This window comes from Ovis canadensis, chromosome 22, assembly GCF_042477335.2.
Source record: "Ovis canadensis isolate MfBH-ARS-UI-01 breed Bighorn chromosome 22, ARS-UI_OviCan_v2, whole genome shotgun sequence".
Taxonomy (NCBI): domain Eukaryota; kingdom Metazoa; phylum Chordata; class Mammalia; order Artiodactyla; family Bovidae; genus Ovis; species Ovis canadensis.
The window spans coordinates 62,583,717-62,598,033 of NC_091266.1; the positions used below are offsets into that span (position 1 = coordinate 62,583,717).

Consider the following 14,317-nt stretch of genomic DNA (forward strand, 5'->3'; position numbering starts at 1 on the left):
AAGCACCTCGTCAAACGCTTTAGCGTAGTGGAGTGCCTGCGTGCGTGCGTGCTCAGTCATGTCTGACTCTTTGTGACCCCATGGACTATAGCCTGCCAGGCTCCTCTGTCTGCAGGATTTTCTAGGCAAGAATACTGGAGTGGGTTGCCATTTCCTGCTCCAGGACGACATAGTAGGCATTCAAGAAACAATCGGCTGGTCAACCGATTACATGTTGCAGTCACAGATGGAAAGAGCCTACAGACTCCTATTTTTTTAAAAATTATTATTCTAAACTCTGAAGCTTGAAAACGTAGACAATTTTTTTCAGTAATCCAACAGCATACAAAGTTCACTAACGTATTCTAAATTTTCCATTACAGCTGCATTCACAAATGAAATAACTTGATGTTTCCCTCAACATCAAGATTAAGAGAGTTTAGGTGGATAGTATTCCTACTCAAGTCATTTGCCAGTCATGTCCGACTCTGTGTGACCCCGTGGACTGTAGCCCGCCCGGCTCCTCTGTCCATGGGATTCTCCAGGCAGAAATACTGCAGTGGGTTGCCATACCCTCCTCCAGGGGATCTTCCTGACCCAGGTATCAAACCCATGTCTCTGGCATCGCAGGCAGATTCTTTACCATTTGAGCTAACCTGGGAAGCCCCATGGGAAAAAGATCATTTCATTTTAGTTATGAATGGTTAGTCATTTAAAAATAGCCCATTCCCCAGGTGAAATTTACCTAGGGCCAGTAGTTGGATAGATTGGTTTCTATGCCATTAAAGTTAGTTGACACGGGGACTTCCCTGGTAGTCCAGGGGCTAAGAGTCCACGCTTCCAATGCAGGGGGGTGGAGGGTTCAATCCCTGGTCAGGGAACTAAATCCCACACGCTGCAACCAAGACCCAGAGCAGCCAAATAAATAATTGTTTAATGTACATAAAATAAAAGCAGGTGACACAGCAAAGTCACCTGGCGTCATTATCCTGAATCGTATGTCCTGTCCTAACCCACGGCAGCACAGCCCCCGTGTCCTGTGCCGCACGCAGAGGCCCCGCCTCTGTGTCACACGGAACTGAAGTGTTAGGGAGGGTCTTAACATAACCTGTGATGGGGGCTTTGTTGCTCGTGAGCACCGCACCCCGATGCCCATGGCGGTCGCAGAGGCTGGCACATTTGCACAGAGGGTCGCCCACATGTGCACAGGCCGCTGAGTCCACTGCTCAGGTGGGATCCGGCCCCAGGCGAGGGGTGAGGCAGCTTTGGGAACACAGCTCTTACAGTAACAGACTCGGGTGGAGAGTGAGGTTTGTTCTGAAACGGAGGGCTGTCACCCAGTCTCAGGGCTTCTGTTTCCTCCTCGGTCACGGGGAGGGCTGGCCTCGGTCTTCACTCTAGGCAGAGGCTTCAGGGAGAAGCTGCCTGCCTGGGGCTGGATACACAGCGGAGCCGCGTGTACACTGGCCCATGCGTGGCGGCCCCAGCCTTACTGTGCTCACGATCACGGTGATTTCAGTTCTCTTGGATGGAAAAGACCCCTTGGGAAGGAGGGTCCTGTCCAGTCCTGCCCTGAGTGCGTCTGTCTCACGAGGTGGTTCTCAGAGGCTCCTGGGAACCTGTGGTTTCCCGTTTAAAAATGGAAGGAGGTTTGTTACAGACTTGGCAGCCCTGGAGTGAGACCCCCAGCTCTCTGTTGGCCAAAGATGTGGGCAGCAGGGTGGGCACTTGCTCAGGCCAGTCAGGGGCACCTCCTGGGGTGGCCAGGGGACGGAGAGAGGGTCCTCTCCCTGAGGTCCTGCCACATTCAGGCCTGGCCTTGGGCTCTGCACAGCTTTGGCAAATCCAACTCCCAGAGCTTTACCTTTTCAGAGACCAGCTCTGTGTTGATAAAGTGGAGCTGAATTTGCTCCCGAATCACTGACCTGAGTTCCTAACCTGAGGTTAGGCGGGCAGAGGGCTCTGTGGTGTCCTTGGCTGCAGTGCATCAGGTTGATGGTGGTTTTTAAGGAAGTGAGGGGGCCATGGCTGAGGAGGCATCTCTGGCCGGCTGGGCCAGGATCCCTTTGTCAGCTGTGGTCCAGGGGGCCGCTCCTCGCATGCGGCCCGTCTCCCAGGAAGTGATTCCTGGCCCTAGGGAATTGAAGCACCAGGATTCCCGAACGTTCGGGGGTCTTCCTGCCCCTGGCTGGGGAGCATGAATCCAGCTGGGTTGGTCTCAGGCTTGACTTCTTTCTGACCTCGTAACCCCACGCAGCTGGCTTCCAGGTCATTGTGCAGATTAGAGGGGCCTCTGCAGTGAGCATGTACAGCCTTGAGGCTGACAGGATATCAGGGCCCCTCTGACCCCTGTGCACATGGCCCCAGCCTGCCGCCACCCCCAGGGGGGCAGCAGGAACCCCCCAACCCCGTCCTGCGCTGCCCTTTACCTGGACCTCCCCCCTCACTTACACATACAAGCTCCTTCTCACAATGCTATAGACGTCAGGTCTTCCTCTGAGGTCGTCTGAGATCTCCTGCCCGGAGACTGTGGAAGTATAGGGAGGGTGAGAGGCCTGCCCGAGGTCACCTAGCTGGGAAGGTCACCCCGCCTCTCATGTTGGCAGGGGGCAGGGCCTGACTTGGGGCGCAAAGGCGCTGCTTCTCCCTCCCTCCCTCAGACTTGGACCTCAGGGCAGACCACCGGCCACGTGGGAGGCAGGGAGGGCCTTGGGGTCCACATTCCACTTCCTGCTTCTGACATCATGACGTTTGCCCCAGTGCCCCAGTGCTCGGGAACGTACAGCTTGCCTGTAGAAGCAGCTCAGATCCATTCATTGGAGGATGATTCCCTGAGTCGTAAAGAAAGAAAACCATTTTCCTTGAGGACGATGGGTGCTCTGCCTCCTCGAGGAAGAGGAGGGCTGACCTTTCTAGGTAGACGAAACAGAATGCCAGTCAAACACGACACGTCTGTGGCAGTATATTGTTGCCGGATGCGAGGCTACATATTTGTGTCATAATGCCATTTTTGTTTGCAGATGAATGCCGCAGTGTTCTTAACGTGTAGAGGAGGGATTCATCGCAAGTTCACAGGACTTCTTCTGTGCGGGCCGGGGGGTGGAAATTGGGGCTTATCCTCAGCGACAACGCATGTCGAGCCTGGAGACTTTTTTGTTAGAAGCTCAGCAATGGATGAATTCCCCCAAAGCTCACCTTTCATCACGAGCTCGCTGTCAGATGAAGACATTGAGCTTTTTCTCTTTAAGACAACACAGTGAATATGGGAGATCTTCCCTTTCCCCGTGTTGTTTTAAAGCCAGCCTCTTCTCTGTGCATTGTCCACAAATTCTTAATAAAATAGTTAGTTTAGATGGTTCAGATCAGCCAGTTAAAGAGAGGGGAAACCACGAAGTGTTTGAGGGGTCTGGGGCAAAATAACTGGTTGATTCGTAGACCTTTTGGTTGTCTGGTTTACAGATTTTCAAAGTCTTTTTTGGAAATACCTAACGAACTTCTCTGCTCTTTTTACCATGTTCCTGAAAAATGATCATACCATTTCCAAAAGGTGCTCTCTCTTTCTTTGGACGTGGATGTCTGCTTTCAGAATCTTGGGGACATTGTGTGTCTGTGGGATTTGCGCACACACCACTCCCTGGCGACTCTGAGACAAGCACCCCACCTCCAGGAGTGGCGAACATCTACACGGGCACCCAAGTCCAAGGTCACCTTGATTTCTCCCTCCCTTGCTTTCCTCTTCACATACATTCCCCAAGGCTGGTGGGCTCTGCCCCCTGGGTCTTTAAGTAGTCACCTCCCCGCAGCTCCCTCCCCAGTGCCACTGACGTCAGGAGTACCCCTCCACCCCTCACCTGGACCATCAGGGACCCGCCGTCCACACTCAGCTCAACCCCGCCTTTGTAACTCTCTGCAGCTACCACAGTGACCTTGGAGGAGAGCAGAAAGGGACACCAGGCTGGCAGACTTCTGCAGTCCACCCATAGCTTCAGCCTAAATCCAAACCAGTGCCTCTGCGGCTTCCCATGCCCCGCTTGCCTCACAGATCCAGATCCTTCTCAGTGACTCGGGTATCTACGGAGGTCAGTCCGGGGTCCTGTATGGGGTTCGTCTCTCAGTTATCAGCCCAGCATGGTAGGGATGTGTATCCTTATTTTGCAGGGGAGGAAACTAAGGCTCAAAAAGGGGAAGCAACTTGCTCTGAAATCAAAGCCAGGATTCAAATTATTTGCTACGTTTAGAATGCTCCACAAGCTACCCAGCTTCCTAGCCTCTGTTTGTGTCACCCGCCTGGGAATCTGATCCTCAAAGAAAGATACCTGGCTTCAGCCCACGTGGCTTAGGGCTGCTACTGTCATCTCTCATAAGCCCCTGGACCCACCAGATCAGACCCTGCTCGCCCCAGTGTTTCAGTGACCTGTTGATCAGCCTGTCTCTGGACTCCTTTAGAGTAAACACCTGGAGCTTCCATCCACGTACTTTTTTAAAATCTCTAAATACTCTATGCTTGGCATGACCCTAGCATATAGGTAAACACTTAATGAACAGTCACGTCTGGTTTAAAGCACTTATCCATTCTTCCAACCAGTATTTTCTGAATTTCTAGTATATGCACAGAACTGTGTATGTAACAAAGAAGTTCGAGTTAGAGATAAAGGTTTTCTGTTCAGAAAGTAGTGAACTCGCCACAGACTGTGGATTTGGGGTGAGTGTCTTCATCCTGCTTCTGTCAGCTGTGAACTGTAGGCTGCACCCGCCCACATCACAGGGCAGCCGGGACGGCAGCCAGGGTGGCCGTATCTCCATCCACTGTCTCGTGCATCACGTTGATGTAACGATGGGGCTGGAGGAAGAAGGTGCAGACAGAGGGTGAAGCAGAGAGCAGCTGTGTGTCCCTGGGGCAGGAGGAAGAAAACCAAGGTAGCCTAACGGCTTCGATGAGAGGCCTTCGGTGAGAGGGCAGGGCTTGAGCACCCCCTGGCAAGTCTGGGGGAGATGGGAGCTTTTTGGGTCGGGGAGCAGCATGAGGAAAGGGATGGTGCGGGGAGATCTTGGTGTGTCTGGAGGGCAGTAAAACACACTTTCTCTGGGGAAAAGGCCTCTAGAAATTTCCACCCTGGACAATGTTGAGAGAAGCACATTGTGGCTTTTGGAGGGGGTTGCTGAAAGGGGAGCTTGGCTTTAGAAGTAGGAGGCCTTAGAAGTAGGATGTAGACCTCTAAGTTGGAGAGTGTCCGGGTACCACTTCTGTGGCCTCTCCATGTCCTGAGGTTCTTCCCCGGGAACTTCAGGCTCTGGGAAGCAATCCAGGACCGGTGATTCCCAACACCTTTGGCTCTTCTTACTGATGCCAGTCTGAAGGGCAGAAGCCTGTTGCCTTTATCATTAGCAATACTTACTACTATGTAATAATAAAATTGCATCTCTTTTTTTGTTATAAACCACTATATTTATTGGGATCTATTTTCAGAGTCCATTATGTTCCGTTGATGTATTTCTTTCCTTTTTTTAAAACCAAAAAACTTTTTCTTTTGTTTTGGGATAGAGCCAGTTAATAATGATGTGATAGTTTCAGGTGAACAGTGAAGGGACTCAGCCACACACATACCTGGATCCCTTCTCCCCCAAACACATCTCTTAATATGAACCAGGTGGTACATTTCCCTCGTCCCTTTGCCAATTGTATATCATTGCTGGTAACTGACATTTTAAATAACAGCAACAATTGATATTTTTAAATTAAGAAGCACATGGTAGTTTCCTTTCATCCTGGGTCCACAGGAAGAATGATCCTCCTGAAGAATGAGTTAATGTGGTGGCCCACCCCTTGGAGAGCACGGCTTTGCCCCGGGCATCTGTGCCTTGCTGCCATTTATGGTGGAGGCTAGGGTGATCACACACAGTCGGCGGCCTGCTCACAGGCCTCGAGCCACCTGGTGAGAAGTGAGGGCGTTTCAAACTGACTCTCCAAGAAATGACACCTCCAAACACTGATTCAGTATTTAAATATTAGAGAGACATCATTTTCTCTGAGCTTTGCTGAACGTTCATTAGACCAAGAAAAACATCTGTTTGATCATGGCCTAGACAGACGTGAAGAGCGGAAACTGGAAGCTGTTTGTACTTCCGAAAGTGGAGTCTTGGGCTTACCAATTTGTATAGTTTCCTCATCCAAAGAGGGAACGCCCAACTGTGGGGTAATTAGAGATGTGCGTTTGGGGGGCAGGGGATTGTGCCTCAGAAAACACTCTTGGAAAGCAGGCATGGATCTTCTTCTGAGCAGCTGCCCATGGATAATTGTTAGAAGTTGCCAAATATTTAGAAGGCCAGCTTGTCCGTCATAGAGTGACAGGACGGGAGCCTGAGAAAATGGATTTTTTTTTCAGCCTTGGCAACATCGGTTTAGGAACCTTCCTTCCCCTTCTGCAGGATGGGCAGAAGAGTCTACCAAATTGCTCATCGTTCAGGGAAGCTACTTCCCCTGTTCAGCAGCAACTTCCGGCCTTCCTTTCGTGCATTAGAAAATAAAGAAACTCACAGCTTCGCTGATGCCAGGAAGGTAAACAAGGAAGCTGTGAGACTCGGCAGAGTTATGAGATCAGCCAGGATCTGCGGCGGATGATTCAGAGGCGTCTCTCTATTCTCCTTCGAATCAGCACCAGGAAGCAGGGTGAGCTCTGCCCTGGACATGACGCTAAAGCAGCGATGGGTCATTTGGGGGAGTTTCTCCATTTCCACTGCCTTTGGTGGATGCCATGGGGTCTCAGTTGCTTTCCCAGGTGTAGGGATCTTCCCGGGGGACCCCATCCACATTAACAATCCTGGTCGTGGTGCTGGAGTGTCACCGTGACTGAGAGAAAATGACACTTGGTGTTCTTCCAAGGGCTGTGACCAACACTTCGGGACCAGGTGATGTTTTGGGGGACACAGAGCCCAAGAGAACACCACCAGGATGGAGGCCCTTCACTCTAGGGTCTGATCATTCCTGGAAGGTGACCTCAAGGCCAGAGTTTACAGTATCGAACCGCCTGTGTTAGATTTTTATTTGTGTGCCCTTGTTTTATAACATTTTAACCCATCACTAAAAGTTCACATTTTAGATACGCTGTACATGTAGAAATACATATATACAAATTTAAAAATAAAATTTGAATGTACATCCAAATTTTTAAATGTACATCCAATTTTTTAAAATGCCACCACTGATTTAAAAGAAAAGCATGTCAATACTGCCAATTTAAAAGGAAAAGTTGTCGATACACCCTCGGCAACATACAGTCTAACCACTGGAATGTGTACGATGCTTCAGGCCCAGGGAAAGGAACTTTGACTTCTGTCTGAGCTCGGAAAGGCTGCCCAGCTCAGAGCTTGACAGATCAGAATAATCTTCATGTTTGCCTTGAATGGAGCAGCCCCGATGGTGCTGTTTTCCTTTCTTCTGAGCGAGGTCTGGATGCACAATGACATCACTGGGTCTTTCCATATCTTGTGAGCGATCGGGACCAGCCCTGTGGCTGGGTCACTTCCTGGAGGAGTGCCCGCCCGCCTGACCTTGGCTGCCCTCCCTGCCCCGCCCCCCCCCCGGCCTTGGTGGACTTCCCCTGTTCCACAGCCTCGCTCAGTGCAGCCTCTTTCCTGGGCTTCTAGCTGGCCTCATCCCCCTGCCTCTGCTCTCTGAAGCCGAGCGGCTGGCCCTGTCCATCCTGGGGACAGACTTCCACACATGTGTGGTCAGAAGCCCAGGCTTCTGTGAGCCCAGCCTCTCCCATAGAACTGCTTTTCCCCACAGGAAGTGTGTGGCCAGCCTGGGCGTTTCTAGATCTTTCCGGCCCTTAGACTGCAGTGAAGCTCCTTCTAGAGTTAGAAGAGGCTTTAAGAAATCCTCCAGTATCCCTGTCACCCTGGACAAAAAGTCTTCTGTGGGTCCTTCTCCTGGCAGGCAGCACCCCAGACACTAGGGATGTAAAGAAAGGAAAGGTGGTCCCTGGAGAAGAGACGACTTCTGGTAGGGATTGGGGGATGGAGATGAGAAAGGAAAACACCAGCCAACCGGGGGAAGCCACAGTGTAGGCTGCCCTCCCCTGGGCGGCCAGCCAAGAGTGGTCCCAGCATCTCTGGGTTAGCACCCCTTCTTCCCTGTTCTGGGTGACACAGGTCGGAGAGCTCGCCGAGCCTCAGTCTTCTCATCCTTAAAATGGGACTCCTCTTGCCTCTTGCGATTGGCTATTGGCTGTGGGTGCTGCAAACAGGCACCGAGGCACTCGATGGGCTCAGTGAAGTGGCAGCTTCTCTCCTCTCCTCTTTTGGAGAATTGTGCTGTTCCAGGAGGACCAGGAGCCCATCCAGCTGTGGCACTGTGCCCTGTAAGCTCCCCAGGGACAACCCCCTTCGAGAGGAGTGGGTTTGTCCACGGGACCAGCTTCCCCTACCCTCACTTTATAATGTGCTTATTTCACCTTTTCAGATCTTGGGCCACTGTGACAGTAGGCATCTGCAGAGGGGTCTTGGGCTAAAGGAAGTGTTTGTGTGATGAAAGCTGACTTCAGAGGATATTCTGGTTGCTGGGGTTTTACTCTAATTCTGTCCTTCAGAGAAGCTGGTAGTTGTGGTTTCAGGCGAGCATATGTGAGCCCCGAGCCAGCATAATGTGTGATCTCTTTGTAGTGCCCACTGTTTCGTGTAGTTTGGCTTTGTTTAAAAAAAAAATTCGCTTCAAAGTTTAATTTAAAATGATTAATAATTGGGCTCGTTTAGGATGTAGTCCGTCGTACTTTCTCATTTTCTTAACCATCCGCTGACACCCTGCCCACTGGGTTCTACACCCAGCTGGCCTTTTGGTCTTGTGGTTGTTATTTCAGTTTGATTCAAGGCTGCAGGCCTGCTTCTGCACATCTTGGGGTTTTGTTTTACATTAAGATGACTCGGCATTGTTTTGGAAGAGAGTTGTGAGGATTTCTACGAATCCTCCTGATATATTAAGGGTACCTGGGACCCCTGGCCTCTCCCCATACTTGGCCCCAGAGGAAGACCAGAAGTTACTCTTTCTAGCATCTTCCCAAGATCATTTGCGGGATTGGAAGAAGTGGGCTTTTGTAATAAGTTATTTCTATAAAAAAGTGGTTTCTGTGCCCCCGATGATTCCCTCTCACCCAACGCTTAATGCCCACTTATCTTTCCCCCGGTGTACTTTGTGTGCTTCTGGGCTCCTTTGCACTCTGGGAACTCTGTGACTTTAAACAGGTTGGGTTACACACTAACAGACTGGGCTTCCATTGCTTCTTTGTAGATTTGTAGAATTTTCCATGTACATGATCTTGTCATCTGAGCATAAAGTCGTATTATTCCTTTCCAACGTCTATGTATTTTTCTTCCTTGCCTTATCACACTGATTGGGACTTCCGAGACAATATTAAATGTGAGTGAGAGAGTGGACACCCTTGCCTCTGTCTCAGTTTTAGGGGGGAGCGTTCAGTCTTCCATCATTACCGATAAGTAGATGCAAGATTGGGCTTCCCAGGTGGTGTGGTGGTGAAGAATCTGCCTGCCGATGCAGGAGATGCAAGAGACACAGGTTCGATCCTTGGGTTAGAGATCCCCTGGAGTAGGAACTGGCAGTCCCAGTCCGCTCCAGTATTCTTGCCAGGAAAATTCCATGAACAGAGGGGCCCGATGGGGCACGGTCCTTGGGGTCACAGAAGAGTCGGACTCAACCGAGCAACTAAGCACACACACACATCTGCAGACACAGATGCAAGATTCCTAAATATTAGAATTATTTCTTCTGCTGCTTTGGCTTCAAACCTCCTTCCCAGGTCAACTTTTCAATTAGTGCAACAACTTGTTATCAGTGTAATTGGTTTAACACATCTAGCCTGGCCATGGTTAAGATAAGTAGTCTATTTTGGTGGAAAATGCCACATACTGCATTTGCTGTTTAAACAATAGTGACATCAAAGCATGATTCCACCGTCCATCAGGGCAGAAAGATGATGACAACAGGGTGAGGTCTCCAGCCATTGGGAGATGCCCGCTCCCAGCCCTGGCACGAGGCTGCCTCACTGGCCACTCACACAAGATCCTAGAACATGGTCATGTTGTTCGGCTGAGCAGAATGGATAAACAGAAGGTGGTCCATCCACATAATGGGATGGTAGCCTTCCATAGAGGGGAGTCAGAACTAGTACAGGCCATGGCATGGATGGACCTCGAAAGCGTACTCCGTGAAAGCAGCCAGTTGCTGTTGGACCCTGTTTATATGAATTTTCCAGAATTGGCAGGTCCATATCGGAAAATAGGTTAGTGGTTGCCTGGAGCCAATAGGTGGGGAGAGGGTGGGCGGGGGGAATTAGGAGCTGATGGGTAGGGGACTTCCTTTGGGATGATGAAGCGTGCTCCAGGTAGATGGCGAGGACGATGGTGAGGCTGTGGCTGTGCTGCATGGGTGCATGCGGGGATTCACCAGGACTATTCGGGGGGTGTGTCCGTGCTCAGTTGCTCAGTCGTGTCCGACTCTTTGCAACCCCATGGACGGTAGCTCGCCAGGCTCCTCTGTCCATGGGATTCTCTAGGCAAGAACACTGGAGTGGGTTGCCATTTTCTCCTCCAGGGGATCTTCCCGGGATCAAACCTGCATCCTCTGCGTCCCCTGCACCGGCAGGTGGATTCTTTACCACTGTGCCACCTGGGAAGCCTGTGATTGTGCTAAATGCTGCTGAATTGTATATTTTAATCGGGTGGGCTTTATGGGATGTAAATGATAGCTCAGTAGAGTTGTTGAATACCAACAGAGCATGAGCGCTAGATGAATGGTGAGTGAGCTGGATACTGACTGAGCTGGAAAAGTGGGGTGCAGGGAGGTGTCCCCAGCGGGCTTGAAGAGGCTGTCTGTGGAGAGACGGGCCGATGGGGTGGCTCGGGAGGAAGGGACACTGTTGATCACAGAAGGAGCCTGTGTTAAAAAAAGAAAGAAAGGAGCCCGTGACAGATGGAGCCCTCGGGGGCCAGAGGCCAACACTTCAGATCCAGCGTACTCCCTCCCTGGTCAGCCATCAGAGGACAAGCAGAGACTACAGGAGCGCTCAGGGCAGGATGCTTTTGAAAGCTGATATTTGTGGGGAAAACATATTATTATTGTTGAGATTAAAACATGTCAGTGTGTGTGTGTTAGTCACTCAGTCATGTCCGACTCTTTGCGACCCCATGGACTATAGCCCACCAGGCTCCTCTGTCCATGGAATTCTCCAGGCAAGAATACTGGACTGGGTAGCCATCCTCTTCTCCAGAGGACCTTCTTGACCCAGGAATTGAACCCGGGTCTCCTGAAGCTCCCAGATCATGAGGGGAACACGAGCACATTCCACGAGTGCTGTGGAGAAAGCAGTGGCAAAAAAGAGCACTGTTTTTAACCAGAAAACTGACCCTCTCTTTTTTTCTCTTTCTTTTTCAGACTATAGCCCTCGTTTTCCCTTGGTGAGTACAAAACTTTTCAAAGATTCTCTCTGGTGTGTAGTTAACTAGTGGGAAAAAAAATGTGTTGGCTTTCATTGTTAGAGAAGCATTATCTTCTAGAGAAAGAAGGCCATGTGGTCAGCATGTTGCATTTGAATTTTATGCCTTAAATGGCTTGAGCAGGCCCATATCACAGTTTTGGTTATATAATTTCTTTTTTTTTTTTTTTTGGTTTTTCAAATCTGGCTCAGCTGCTCAGAGCCCTGAAATGCATTGTTGAGAACACAGTGTCCACATGCTTTCCCTCACTGACTTGTCCTCAGTGAAAAGGGCCTCATCTTATCTCAGTGACACACATTTGGGGACTGTTGGGAGCACAGGGTACGTAATTGCTTTGATGGTAATTGCTTCTTAAATTGATCTGCTGTGGGGAAAACTGCTGAAAAGGAGCTTTTCTGGATTGCACTTTTAGTAAAAAAAAAAAAAAAAAAACAGTGTTGGCATTCCATCAGTTTTTGCCTTTTGAGGCAATATGCTACAGCCTCCAGGTCCTGGTACTTAGGAAAAGAAATACCATCACTTTTTCTGTGTTCACTTCATCCACTTACTGTGGTCAGGTTTCCTAAGGAAACTGAGGGGAGACCATCTAAGAGCTTTTGGAGTGGCTGCAGCCTATGGGCAGGTAACATTTGCTCGGCCCTCCTGTGTGTGTGCCTTTCGTGAGTGAACCGGGATGGGGGCAGTTGCCTTTCTCAAATGTATCACCTTGTTTGAAAACCCTTGACTCTGTTCAGAATTGTTCTAAGGCCGATGGGTCAATTCTTTGCCCCCTTTTTTCAAGGCTGTGCCTTTCATCTGGGCATCCATCTTGTGGTCATTCCTGGACAGTCTGGTCATGTGGACTGTTTCTGCCTATCTCGAAACATGCTAAATATAGTCAAAGATTTATCAAGACAAAGAAGAGGAAAACTTCCATTTCCTACTTACTCAACTCATTCTGTTTCCCATGTTCTTTGTCCTGTAATTATTGGATGTGGATGGTTCTGAGTGGCACGCTTTCCTCGGGCAAATGTCCATGGGGGGAATCAAAGAGAAGGGTCATTCCTGGAACGATATTAGTGGGATGGAGACTTAATTATAGGAAGTCCGCCATCCCTTCTTGTCTTAGGATCCCAAGCGACAGGTACTGTTCATTCAAATGGGCTGGCAAGGATGTTAAACCTGCTGCCGATGAAAAGCTGCGGGTCCCGACCGTGCTGGGATGAAATGCGGGCCCCCAGACTCATCTCCTTCTGAAACTAGGTGCAGATTGTGATGTATTAGACGTGGCCAACCTTTGCGTCCCTCGGCTCTTGGCTCAGCATCAGCCCCTCTATGCTAGTTGCCACAGACGCTCGCCCGAGCTGGTCGACCTGCTGCCGGGCCGGGCGTGGGTCAGCCTGGCTCTCAGTTGAGTGAGCCCATGACTTGGGAGCCCCTAGCTCCCACAGTCTCAAACCAGTTGCAGATTTGGAAGTTCCTCCCCCGAAAGCTGCTGAGTGTCAGTGTAGGAGTCTGACTTCTGATCTTGGTCTCCGCCAGGGGCACTTGCAGCCAAAGCTTCGGGCAGCATCTCCTCCCCCTGGTCCCAGCCTCCTTTTTAGCAGGAAGGTAGAGTTGTGCTCAGGGCGCTGAGTCCTTAGACTAAGACTGCTTCTGATTTCTAGAATCTTCCTCTTCGGTGTGAGGGAAGTCTGTTGGAAGCGTGAACTTGCCTACCTACCACAGCTACCTTATTGCTGCCTTTGTTTAGAATCATAGGTCTCTTAGCCTGTGGCAAATTCATTGCTAAACTATTGAGAGCTTCTCTTCCAGAGCTTCGGGGTTTCAATTAATAGAAAGGAATTTATTTTTAATTCGTGAGGTTGGACACTTGCTTTTTTGAGTCATTTAGAGCTAAATAAATAGGTCACCTTGGTTGGAGGCCAAGGCCGCTTGAGGTTGGAGGCCGTCCCAGGCCAGTTGCCAACCTCGTTCTTATCTGGAAGCGATTCCCAGGATTCTTGTGACTTTAAGTGAAATGACCCCAAGAATAAGTGTTTAATAAAACTGTTTTTGTTCCTGGTGGCTCAGAGGTAAAGAAACCAAGAAATAAATCAAACTATTTTAAAAAATAATGAAGGCATGCAACAAGATAGTGATATATTTGCTGTACTATAATGGATATCGAAAATCATTTCCTTGTCTAGCAATAACATGATTTTTCCATTTAAAAAAAGATACCGGCTTCATATTTGACTTTTTTTTTTTTTTTTAAAAAGAAGGTCAATTTTAAACTGGATTAAGAGGAGTCTTTCTAGTACAACCACCCATTCTCATATTTTCTTCTTTTTTCAATATTTAAAAATAGATTTGGGAAATAATAACTGTAGTTCATATCGATCAAAAATGACCAAAGTTCCCTCAATTGGAGAATACTTGCAACTCTGAGGATCTCAGTTGCTTAGTGTTTTAAAAAAACGTAGTGGAATATCAGAATTAAGAACATACAGAAGACACACAATCAAGGTTTAAATATTTTCTCCAGCTCTTTGAGGTCTTGTAAAATACATTATTATACCAAACGGTGTCCACCAGTAAGTAAAACTAAACCATACTGCAGCTTGCTGATTTCACTGTGGTTCATGGAAATACCCCAGGAATAAAAGAAAACTTGGAGTGTTAATTATAAGTCACGGTGAATTTAATTTTAAAACTCACTTAGAGTATCCGTTCACTAGCCTTGTCCTCCGTAAGGCTCTGTGCTTCCAACTCTATCGGTTTCAATACACACGACTGCCCTTTGCCAAGTCATTTTTTCTCCCTGGCTGTTGGCTTAAACAGCCACCATGGTAGAAAGGGAAGGAATGAAGAA

The 14,317-nt window shown here is 49.2% G+C and overlaps 1 protein-coding gene across 6 annotated transcripts in view; it reads left to right on the plus strand.

Moving 5' to 3' along the window:
- PTPRE (protein tyrosine phosphatase receptor type E) overlaps positions 1-14,317 on the plus strand; it is a 179,879-nt gene that overhangs the window by 61,312 nt on the left and 104,250 nt on the right. For 3 of the 6 annotated variants that reach the window (XM_069566883.1, XM_069566876.1, XM_069566878.1), the window contains exon 2: positions 11,423-11,445. The exons of 1 other annotated variant lie outside the window; for it this stretch is intronic. The gene's annotated coding sequence lies outside the window, so the exon portion shown is untranslated. Of the gene's footprint in view, positions 1-6,201; positions 6,647-11,422; positions 11,446-14,317 lie in introns of those variants that run through there. 2 more of the 6 variants (XM_069566877.1, XM_069566884.1) reach the window with 2 other exon arrangements.